Genomic DNA, 12,796 nt, shown 5'->3' with positions numbered 1-12,796 from the left:
CATGGGGTCTGCACCAAAGGGGGGTCAGCGGCAAAGATGGGTTAGCGGCAAAGGGGGGTCAGCAGCAAGGGGGGTCAGCAGCAAGGGGGGTGAGCGCCTCTACCTCGGGTCCCTGTGGCTGCCCGCCCGGCGGGGGACACCGCGCAGCAGGCAGAGGAGCGGGAAGGCAGAGACACACTCACTGTGTGCTCTGCACAAAGCGGAAGCCCCGCCCCCGGCTTCCTCTGACCTGCCTGCGACCAATCCCCTGCATCCCGGCCGGCATTCTAAGTCCCGCCTCCTTCTTTCAAACCCATGCGGCCCTTCATCCAATCACCTGGCATCATTCACTCACACAGACAATACTTACCAGCTGCCGCATCCTCCTCACCGCCGCTGTAACCGGGACACATTGGGTGGGCCGCACAGATACTCGGTGTGGGCCGCATGCGGCCCGCGGGCCGCGAGTTTGACATGCCTGCCATAAGGAGTTAACGGTGTGGGTCCATATACACACATACATACATACATATACACAGGCGGGGGAAGCTTCTGGAAGCTCCTCCCAGTAGGAGGTGAAGTGATCTCAATGTGAATAGTGTAAATATGTTCGTCTGTGAGTATAGGGTAAGGATCCCGTTATTGTTTTATAGAGAGGGACAGTACCCTGGTTAGCTAGCATCCCATAGAGATGGCACCCTTCACAGTTGGGAGATCCTGGCAAGGCAGCCTATGCACAGAGGGGACTCAACAAGCTGTAGTCCTGGTGCATAGTCGGACAAGCCTCATCGGAAGGTCCATAGCTGACCTCACTCCAAACTGCCACAAGGTGGAACGCAGTGCCAGAGAGAGGGACCTTTACTCCTGGCGGAGGGAGATTAGCCTCAATCCCGACAGGGGCCCATATGGAAGATAGTTCTAGCAAGGTCACCCTAAGGAGGGCTTCCGTAGGTAGCCAATAGAATCAAGCCTCAACACCTCCCTAACGGGCAGGCATAGAGGCAGCTTCGGAAAAAGGTTTAGACAGCATCAGGAAGAATATTGTTATTTCTATACCAAGTTCCCAATGTATATGGACCAATAAAGCTGCTGTTGACTGATACCTTTTATTGCTATGTCATCACCCAGCCGCACAAATTCAGCACCCCGACAAGGTGAGAAAGTCAAGATAAGGGACATTTATGTAAACTCCCAGGGTTACATTAATTATGCTACCATCAGTAGCCAAAGATAAAGACAAAAAACACATGGCATAAAACTAACCAAAGGGCAATGTATTCATTTTTATAAAGGAATCAAATAAAAGAAAATTTTACTTTAAGGGTAGTTTAAAGCAGCAAACCCCCTGCTGTTTTTTTTTAGTTCTAGGATTGAAGCAAGGGTCTCCAGAGCTGAACTGTGTTCATTTCAGCTCTCGGATCCCCTGATTCCAAAGATACTTACCTCCGTAGGGGGTGCCGGTATCTCTGCACCCAGGTCGATTTGTGTGCCTAACTAAATGGCGGCTTAAATTTCCCATGTCATGCGGGCCAATAGGAAGTTGTGATGTCATCCTTTGCAGATTCCTATTGGCCCGCATGACCTGGACATGCAAACTCCACAGAGATACCGGCACCCCCTGTGGAAGTAAGTATCTCTGGAAGCAGGGGGTCCCCGGAGCTGAAATGAACACAGTTCAGCTCTGGAACTCCCCTGCTTCAATCCTAGAAGTTAAAAAAGAAGGATGTAGCACATGGTGTTTTGCTGTTTTAAGCATTAACTCCCTGACTTTTTTAACTTCGTTTTTATTGGGATTTTCTCAAAAATAGCATACATATAATGGGAGCATGCATTATAATGTAATATAATTATTACAGAAATAATAAAATGAGGGATGTGGGAAGTGGGTGGTGTCTTTACATAACATTGGGTAAATTACATAGATTTTATTATATCATTAGTACTTCACACAGATAGTCGTTAATCCTTATTGACACAGGAGCCAATCGATGATGTTCTGTTATATGCTTTCTTATTTTTTGTTTCATCTTCAGCGTGCGAGGGTCGCCAGACCTTTTGGAATTTTTGGCAAGTATCATTCAGGAATCTGGTCATCTTTTCCATCTGACATATGAACCATACTTTATTTCTGATGTTGGGGAGGGTTGGTATCTTATTTTGTTTCCAGAGCCCGGCTAGGCTATTATGCGTCTCGTGACTGTAGCTATGTTTGTGTCAGGGCGTGCTCACCACAAACGAGACGGGACCGCGGTGCTGAGATGGGATAGGATATAACGCCACCCACAGCCACGAGGGCACGTCTTGAGAGTAGAGTGGTCTGGGAGTCCGGATCGGGGCAGGAGAGGTACGGATGGTAGAGGGTGCTGTATGCCAAGTCCGGGGTTAGAGAGAAGGACGTAATCGTTTACCGTTTGCCAGGATCGGGATTCCAGAGGTGCGGAGAGTCGTGTTGCCGTATGCCGAGTTCGGGATGCCAGAGGTGCGGGTAGACGTAGCGGAAGCCGGTTCGGTACACGAGGAAGACTGCAAAACAAGACAGGACAAGACAGGACTAGGGAGGCAGAGAGTGATGAGAACAACTGGTTCTATGCTCAGCCGACAAGTCAGTGACACTGTAAGGTATATATAGGAGAGAGGGTCCAATAGCAGCGCAGCAAGGTGGGGGTGTGTGGAAGGGCCAGGCTACGGCAGGGATAGGTCCAGCATGAGTCCCAGGGGAGAAGCCATAAAGCCCAGTAGTCAGACTGCATTTGATTGCAGCAATGGTTTGAGGTGCTGTGCCTTTAAGGGGTTGGTGCGGCTCCGTGTGGCCGCGCCTCCGTGTAGCTGCGCTTGCGGGCGCATGACCGAGCATAGCCGGCGGCTCAAGAGTAGAAGTGGAGTTTTGGCGTGCGCGCGCGCCCACGTGGAGCCGTGATCGGCGTTCCGGAGAGAGGCTGCCTGCGTGCCGTGGGGGGACCGGGCGGAGCTGCAGGTGAGTGGGGAGCACGCCGAGGGCGGCGTGACTCCCAGACCCTTACAGTTTGTGATCATATTGTTGTCAGCTTGCGTTAGGTTCTGGAGTAGCCTGTGTAGCCCTTTTCCCCTCTAATGTGAAGGGTCTACTAGTGCAGGCGGTACCTGTCAGCTCACAGGGATCTGAGGCTCTGCTACTGGGAGCCTGGGGTAACGAATATACTGAGTGGCAGCTCCTCCACATGCACGGGATCCCAATTGGATGGGATAACCCAGAGCAGGAACTATTAATAACAGTCCACAGATTATAAGAATAACAATAATAACATTTACTGTGAGCAATAACCATAAATCACATACAGGCAATAGCAATACTAATTGTTACAGCTATACCTCGCCGCGCAGGGCGTTGTCCCACCACCGTGTATCCCCACACCGTGTCCACAGTACCAGTGTCCTTGGTCACTTGTCCCAATGGTCACTTCACCCAATAAGTATCCCCAAAAGGTGCCCACCCCTCTAGGCATGATCAGCGCCTTATTATACGGTGTTGGTGCACGTTTGGTGAACGGTACCTGCCGGGTGTGTCCACACCCAGGCGTGCTAACAACAAGAAGCAGGTGATCCGCCGAGTCAACGATATCCTTCGCTGGATGGGATGTCTCCCTCTGGAGTGACTTCCGCAATGATAGTAGTTCCATCTCTGGCAGTCTCGTCACAGATTGCAGCAGCAATAGTTCAAATGAAACCACTGTGGCCCTAAGCTTGCTAATCACTAAAAGGGCAGCATCCCTATCTGAAGGGGCCTTCCCTAAAGCAGCCACAATCTAGGGTGACTAGTGCCTAAGTGGGGCCTAGGGGATCTCTGACCTAGTGCAGACGGTCACAGACCCCTGCACCTATACAACCTTCCCTAGCTGTGTCCCAGCTCCAACTGACAGCAAGCCCTCAGAGCACCAACTGTAACAACTGCCTCAGCAGGGAATCCTAACACTCCATTGGCCAGGCCTAGTCATCTGACTCCGCAGCAACCTCCCTTCTCCCAAGCTGCAGCGGAGGAAAAGGCCAAACCAGGGAACCCAGGCCACACCTGTTTAGGAGAAAAAGCCATTGGTCAATGGGAATATCAGTATTTAACATTGATTGGAGCCAGGTGTTTATATGTCTCCACAAATCAGATATTTGGGGGCATGACCACCATATGTGGAGGAAAGATGCTACTGCACCACAGCCTTTAGGGCATAGTGTTATAATAATAAATATGATCTTTTTTTCTCCAAGTGTGCCTATTTCCAATCACCCTTTTATACTTAGCTTTGCTGCAATCTGCACCCAGGCAGTTAATTTAACTTTAGTGGAGTGCAACTATTACCTGCATGATATCGTTTTAGATGTCATTAATTACATTCTTTGAGTACTGAGGAAAAGGCTATTAAATGTTCCTTTTGACATTACATATGATTTTGAAATAATTAGTTTTATGTTTTGGTAACTCCGACCTATGACTAAATAGTCGCAATGAGTTTTTCAATAGAAATATCAAGAAATGCCAAGTCAGGAAGTGCACTTTGTGAGTTTTTGCCAGAAATTTACTTTGAGTTGTATATATATATATATATATATATATACACACACACACACATACACACATATATATATATATATATATATATATATATATATATATATACACACAATAAAAAATATATAGTATAATACAATAATAATCATAATACCAACATATGCTATGGCAGCCATTAACAATCCAGCTTATAAAAAAAATATAACAACTATATAACTAATAACAAACACAAAGCAAAAACACTGTTATATATATATATATATATATATATATATATATATATATATATATATATATATATATATATATATATATATATACTTTTTTTTTTACAAAATAAATTGTTTCTTATAATTTATTATTTACTTTCATATTTTAAGATACTTTTTCCATTTTTCTTTCCATTATTATTACTATTATATTTTCTCGTCCTTTAACAAAATGGTCACAAAACACTAGGCTTTAAAAATCAAATTGGGAGGAAGGTGGGATTTGAAACACCCATACTACTTCACCTCAAAAACGGCACAATCCCTGTTATCACAAGCCCTGAGCATTGAACAGAACCTCGTGGCAACCGCCAAAACGGACCAATCAGGCCCTTCCAACACCCCACACCACTGCCCTAGCAACGAGCCCGCCTATCACACCCCTCCACGCACCTGACCAGGTAACCAAGCACACAACAGGTGAGCTACTGTGCCCTACACCTACTAACACCCTATCATTCCATCAAATAGAAGCACCAATGTAATGAAAGACACACAAGTGATGGGGGAGGGAGGACTCGCCTTTACGGTAATGACGCCTTCTGCTTAACGGGCCGGGGGGCTCCCATAAGAATTAAACATTTGTGTTAGGCATGTCAACTTCTGGCTATAGCCCTAGCACTGTGCCGGGTCTCACCATGCAAACCCCCCCATTCCTACCGGCTAAGCACAATATACAGTATATCCCAAAGTGTTTGACTCTTTGTCTTGCAGCAGTGAGACCTTTGCAAATACCCCCTCCCCCAGTATGACATGGAAGGTGTGCATGTACTGCGTCGTCTGACTCTTTGCATCACTGACAGTATCACACTCACTGTATCACCTCACATACCTTGGCGCACTCACCTTTAGGAGTCTACTCTATGTTGTATCACCAGTCCCGAGGCTGTCAGCAGACGCCCCGGCTTCTGATTGGCTAAGACGCGGCTGGGTGTGTTCTATCCGGACTGGGCTGCTGCTGCTGGCCTCCCCGGGGCTGGCGCGCTGTGCTAACCACCACAGAGCACACGCCCAGCGCTGCTTCCTCCGGGGGGACAGAGCCGTCTCTCTGGCAGTCGGAAACCCGAGGTACACGGAGCGGACCCGTTTGTTGCCAGTTGTGTTTTTAGGCTATTTCCTATGATGGGTGCTGGGGAGCCGCGGGTAAACACCCAATTGGCCAAGGATCTGACTCAACACTTCCACTAGGTCACCGGCACCACTCCCACCCTCCCCCCGCACCACCGCTGGATCTTCAGCCGCGCGATCACAGCGGGGAGGGGATTTGCACGAGCTGGTGGTTGTGCAGGCAGATGTGCAGAGAGGGGCTTCCCCAGGTGAGCTTTCACTAGCTGTGGGGGCGATGCAGCAGCGGAGAGGATGATCAGTTCTGTGCAGGACACAGCCCAGAAGAACCCGTCCCTCCCAAACGAACGGAAAAGGTAAACAGCGGCTCTCTGTGCGTGGTCTTCTGGTATTATTTGGGATTGACAGAGGCAGACTATCTTCCCAAAGATAGGCCATGGTAATGTCTTTCCCTCCTGTTGCAACCATCGCAGGTCTCGCAGCAGCAACAGGGTGCCCGGCCCCTCCACACTGTGTGTTACAGGACTGTTTCTATGATTTGTACACAGGAGTCAGGCTTGGCAGGAACTCTTTTTTTTTTTGGATGGGGTCGCTGTACATACGAAATCGGTAACATACATACCATATTGTAAAATGTGTGATTCTGGGGGACGATATTGCACCCCCTAGTTCCAGCCCTACATGCATTAAGTTGTTATAATTCCCCCATGCAGCCTAGTTGCCTTGTGCTTGCACTGCACAGAGCGCCTTTCTAAAGCACAGACTGTAATTACCTTTGTGTATAATTATGCTGTGTGTGTGATTACTACTATAATTGTAGGGAAGGGGGGATGTGGATAATTAGTAAAAACAGAATGTCCCACCATATTGCGGTGAATGGCATGTTGTATGCCCTATATAGCCATCTCAAACCCAGGGTCCTGCATGTTACTATTCCTCTTATAACATACAGTAGTTCTCTCTGGAGTTTATTAGAGGGGACAGGGGGTCTTTACCCTGCAGCAGTGATAACTAGGGCACAATCACATCTGAAAAGCTGGATGTTTTTGTTAAAGATCAGGTGTAAATCTTGCCCCAGATGTGTCATTGGGTTAAGTCAGTGGTGCTCAACTCCCGTCTTCAAGAGCCACCCCCCAACCAGGTCAGGTTTTTCGGATATCCCTGCTTTAGCACAGATGGCTGTCAAACTGACATATACAACCACCTGTGCTGAAGCTGGGATATCCTGAAAACCTGACCTGTTGCGGGGACTGGAGTTGAGCACCCCTGGGTTAAGTGATGCATGTGATAGTGTAACTGTAACTCACTGGCTGGGTGAGTTTGTGCCATGGGCTGCTATGTACTAAGGTGAAAGACTTCAAATGCACCAGGTATTTCAGTTTGGCCAGCTGTTCTCTCTGCAATACCTCGCCTTTCAATAGCAATGTGGCCAGAATGATAACACGAAAAGGAAAATATGCACTGTTTATTGCATCGACTGTTACGTTGCACAATAAGAGTTGTCACAGTGGACAAACTGAAAATAATAATAATTGTTTGTTCTTGTATAGCGCTGCTAGTTTTACGTAGAGCTTTGCGGAGACATTTTGAAGACATAGTCCCTGCCCCGTAGAGCTTACAATCTGTTTTTTTTGGTGCCTGTGGCACAGGGAGATAAAGTTGTCCAAGGTCACAAGGAGCCAGTCAGTGTCTTTACTCACTGAGCCTTCCTTAGCCATGTAGTATTATTATTAGTGATGAAAAACTTGCATGTTGTAAAAAAAAATTGGTCCCAAAAAAATGTTTACAAGCTGTTTTTTCTTGTTCGTCTTTATTTCCCCCCTCTATCTAGCAATAAATAAACTCCCAAGAAATGTGTAGGATGATCACCTGGCTTCTGGATAGCAGGGACTGGCCAGCTGTTAAACCCTGTATGGCTTGGTCCCCACTGGCTGCTGCAGCGCTCGCTATGGCGGGGACAAGAGCCGCCTCTCAATGGGGCTGGGGCCTCCGCGATGTGCGGCAAGTTTTTCTTCCAGATCCAAAAATTGAGATGGACATAGGCGATGGAACGCTAGGCCACGCCCCCAGCGGTTCAGCCAATGAGGGCGAACCTGCCGGGTGATATTGCGTGCCCCCGTCGCTCCCCAGTCACGCCCTCCTCCCTGTCTTTCCTCCTGCAGCTCTCTGCAGACCGGGGAATTCGGCTGCACGCGCCACAAAGCGCGCGTGCAGCGCAGGCAGTGGGGTCGTAGCCTAAAGCCAACAGTGGCTTCCTCCCATGTGGAGCTAATTTGAGGCATGTTGAAATATAAAATCGGTTCGGACTGAACTTGTCCCTTGTAATGTGAAGCCAGGTTCACCCCTGTGTATTTACAATCTCTGGAAAATGTTTTTATTTATTTTTTTCCATCCAGCCGTTAAGTTGCTCATCACTCCCTTGTTTAAAGCAAATAGTATCCAGGGCGGTGTTCTGTAGTGTATGCATTCCCAGAACCGTGCCTGTTTCCCGTGCCAAAGCTTTGGCTGACGTCGCGTTGTTGTTCTCCTTACCTCTTTGGGCTCTGATCATTATGTTCCTGCATGGCGAATGTCCCTGGGAGGTGTGAACAGCTGGTGTGTTTATGAAATCCATGTGAAACTGGAGACAGGGCGATTTGGCAGGTTATAGCAGTGTGTGGCACAGACATGCACTGCTGTCTGCTTGTCCCTATCCTAGATGAGGTCTCCGCTCAGTAACTAGTGACTGCTGTCTCTGGCATTGCGCAAACTGGACTCATCTGACTTATTTTGATTTTGGCTCCAATTAAAGAATTCACTTTTACTACTACTACATAATAATAAAAATAAAAATAATAAAAACATGGTTATAGAAATGTGCTGAATATCTGTGGTACTGTCTGTCTTCTCAATTGATGTAGTCTTTACAGGGGGAAAAAAACACACTTGTGGATTTTCTGTAGGTTATATTGGTGATGCCTTTCCCTACAACCAGGCCTACTTTTTAACACGTGATTGCCTATTTTGGTAATGAAGTGATTATTAACTGATGAATATGATTTGTAAAGCATATTCTTGCAAGGAGGACTCCAACTTTCATACTGTTCACACACTTTGTATTTGTGGAAATGAGCATGCAGCAGTGTATAGCAGTAACCTCCCCAGGCATTTCTCCCTGGAGAATCGAGCAGGTGGATGACCCTTAACTCAACTAGAAACTGTTTTCAGTTACTAGCTTGGTGGCTGCGGTATATACCATATGTTGAAAGAATAAAGGAGGTTTTTTTTTTTTTTTCCGCTCTTGTTCATTAATTTTATCCACTTCTATTGGCTAAGTTTAATAATTGTATTTATTTTAAAGCTGCTTTTATAATAGCGGTATTTAAGCTAATAAGCATATATAGAAGTACACCGTGATCCTACTGTCAGAAGCATGTCATGCTTCACCTGTAGGATCAATGCAATATCATTCTGACTTTTAGGCTGTTAATAATATAGAAAGGCAATAGTTTTTTGTTGTTTTATGAGTATGGTGCTCCAGCTGTACTCGCAAGCATGATTTTACAAATGTAGAGAAGATTTGTTTGAATTAATGTTTCCGTCCTGCTTACTAGAATTGTAATTGTCTTTCAGCTATTACATTTATTTTTTAGGTTGTATTGCTGTTTTAATGTGCTATATACATGTACAGTCTTTTTTTTTTTTTAAACAGGTTATCATATTTATCAATTATTTACAAGTTAATGTCAACAGAAGCAGTTCTCATAAAACAAAAGTACTTTGGCCCAGCAGTGCACTGCGTCCTGTGAATGTGATTAACAAATGTGGCTAATCTTTCACACCGTTACCATGAAAACTAATGTAAAAGAGACTTAACTTTAGCGCCTTTTTTAAAAAATTTTTTTTATATGCATGTACAGTACTGTAGAATAAGACCACAGGGGGGAAAAAGGTAATCAGAAGTACAGACTGCAGCATAGGCAATTTATATATATATATATATATATATATATATATATATATATATATATATATATATATATATATATATATATATATATATACACACACACAAATACAACTGTATGCTATGTATTTGCATATTTGCTTTCCTGTGGAGGGTTTTTGTCACTTTTTTTACTCGCCATAACTTAACTCAGTATATATATATATATATTTGCCCTGTAAGGTTCTTCAGTCTTTGTGTGCTATCTCATACCGTGAAGTCTAAGGCTGCGTCCATGGTCATTTCAGCCGTGCGGAGGTTGAGGGAAAGCGCGTGCTTTCCCTGGCCATGGTACGCCGTCCGTGGGCGTGTCTAGGGGCGTTCCAGTGACGTCACAGAGCTGGTTCGCCCTCATTGGGCGAATCGTTCACGTGACCGGCCTGTCGCGCCAAGAAATCAGTCTCAACTGATTTCTTGCGCAATGCACCCGCACGCACGCCGCATAGACGTGAACACTGCCTTAAGGCAATCTGTTCGCTCAGAGTGCGGATGTGTCCGCGTGGTCTGCCATACCATGGACGCAGCCTAAGAATAATCGGTGATCATGTTGGATTACCTGCAGATTATAACCACTTTTTAAATTGTTTTTTTTTTTTTTTTAACATTTTATTTAGTACACAAAGTTGTGGGGTTTTTTTCTGTGCAGAAATTATTTGTTTTAAAGGGGCATTGCCTTCTGACCCATTTTTGGTGTGTTTGTTTTAATGCACCAGTTCCTTACATTTATGGCAATGCAATTATCTAAGATACCGATCGCTCTGTTCTCCCGTGACCGCTCTACAAATATTTTGATTCCCAGGGCACACAATATGGCAGCCTATTTCAAAAGAGGAAGTGCTGTGGCTTGCTAAATGGTTGCTGTCGCAAACCCACGGAAGCTTAATACATTAAAACTCATTAAAGCAGCATAACATTTTTTTTTAAACATTACAGGTTTGAAGCACTTTCTCTCCGGAGCTTAACTGTTAATTTCAGCTCTGGGGACCTCCTGTTTCCAGAGATACCGACACCCCTTATGAAGATAAGTTTCTTTGTGGAGTTTAAATGTCCAGGTCACATGGGCCAATAGGAAGCGGTAAGGGATGACATTTTGGCTTCCTATTGGTCTGCGGGACATTTTAAACGCAGACATTTTGTTAAGCACACAAGTTCCCTGACTGCAGAGAGAAGTATCTCTGGAAGCAGGGGATCCCCAGATCTTAAATTAACGCAGTTCAGCTCTGGAGACCTCCCGGCTTCAATCCTGTAATTTTTTTTTTATTTGAATTTATTTAAATCGTGCGGTGCTACATATTTAGTTGCTTTAAAAAGGGACAGGAATGGGGGAAAATAGAGTATTATCTAATACTACACAACTTATTTGTTCGCGTGTACGATTATGAATGGAGCTTCCATCCCTCCCCTGGGCTAAACTTGTGACCAGGTAGTGTTCAAAAACAGTTTCAATTTATTGAACAGATTCATGCAATGATAATGAGGCAAACGTCCTACTTTTAAAATGACGGTTGGATCGTTGCTCTGAAGCAGGGCAGCATACTACTGATTTCTGTCTTGCTGCAAACATCGCCCTTAAATGTCATTCAACGGACCCGTTTACATATGACATCAAGGTATATTGAAAATGTAAAGTAAATAATTAACCTAATGTTTATCTTGAATCATATGAACTCCAGTATAACTAAAAAAAAACAGTCAATAAGCCCATGGAAAGCAGTCAGGTGGTGTGTCAGATTAGCACAGCTTTATTTCCAATGGAGATTTTTTTTCCCCCTTCTTCCTAATGCAAGTTTGTTGGTGAGCACAAGCTAATCTAGGTATTTAAGTTTCATTACACCTGTTTTTACAATGCAACATTTTTATTAAAACATTTTTTTTTTTTGCTGAACGAACATGCTTTCTTGCTCGTACAGCGCTGTTATTCATTCAGTGCATCTTTTTCTTTAAAGGGGCAAATCCAACATAGTTAGCCCGGAAAAACATACTTTTAATAGTCTGGCAGGCTTCCTTGTTCAAATCTAACTGGGCTAATAAGGTTTGGCTGCTTTTAAAAATTTTTTTTTTTTTTTAAATGAGTTACAAGGTCAATTTTTAGGGTCCTCTAAATAGGGAAGTATTTGACCATAAAGTGTTTTCTGTACCATTCTCCCACTCGGTGCTTATCAGAGAACCAGTAAAGGTGACGGAGCGGCTGTACATGCATTTGCTCATCGCATAGTGACCTCACACAAAAGGGGGCAGTCGGAGGCACCCACACCCCTCCCAAGCATAATTTATTTAAGACAATTTTTGAAAAAATATTTAGGTTACAGTTTTTGATTTAAAAAAAAAAAAAAAAAAGTATAAATTACGCAGATGAGACCCCTAAACATGTCGCTGGAATTAGGCCCCTTTGGATCTAAGAGGGTTTTCCTCCTTTTATTTAGAAATTTTTGGAGCTGTCATTTTAAAAAAAGGGAAAGAGGCCAAACACTCAATGCAATTTATAGTTAACCTATATATAGATGTATTTATCAAAGTATCAGTTCTGCTAACTGGAATAAAACCAGAAGCAGGTAACACCAGGTTTAGAAATGGAAAATCTAATTTGCGATTCATTGATAAACTGCAGGTAGTTTTAAGACTCAACACTTCATTTCCATTTTTTTTTCCTTCTCGTGTTTGAGGGAAGATGCTCAGTTGACGTAGTGTTTTAACATGTAGGTTGCATCCAAAAGGCTCCCTAAGGCTAGGTCCCCAGTACGTTCTGCAGCGCATGCTATGACGTGCAATACAGGAACAAGTACCGCCCCTCAATGTGGCTGGTCCCACTACCTGCCTTGACGTGCAATGTGCTGCCGCGTTGCTCGACAGATTTGTCCGTAGACAACAAAACTGTGTTCAGAAGTAGCGACTGCGACACGTGGATCCGTGAGAACCAATCCTATGGCAGACTTCCCAAGCCAATCAGAGTGCAGACTCTTC

General features: G+C 44.7%; 1 long non-coding RNA gene across 1 annotated transcript; it reads right to left on the bottom strand.

Annotated features, from left to right (window-relative positions):
• Positions 1 to 3,239: 3,239 nt before the first annotated feature.
• Positions 3,240 to 5,182, bottom strand: LOC142492921 (uncharacterized). The gene is made up of 2 exons (XR_012800939.1): positions 5,032 to 5,182; positions 3,240 to 4,024 (listed from the first exon to the last, which is right to left on the bottom strand). It is a non-coding gene; the product is annotated as an uncharacterized LOC142492921 (long non-coding RNA).
• Positions 5,183 to 12,796: the final 7,614 nt, after the last annotated feature.

The sequence above is a fragment of the Ascaphus truei genome, chromosome 4, assembly GCF_040206685.1.
Source record: "Ascaphus truei isolate aAscTru1 chromosome 4, aAscTru1.hap1, whole genome shotgun sequence".
Taxonomy (NCBI): Eukaryota; Metazoa; Chordata; class Amphibia; order Anura; family Ascaphidae; genus Ascaphus; species Ascaphus truei.
This window is presented reverse-complemented; position numbering and strand designations above follow the sequence as displayed.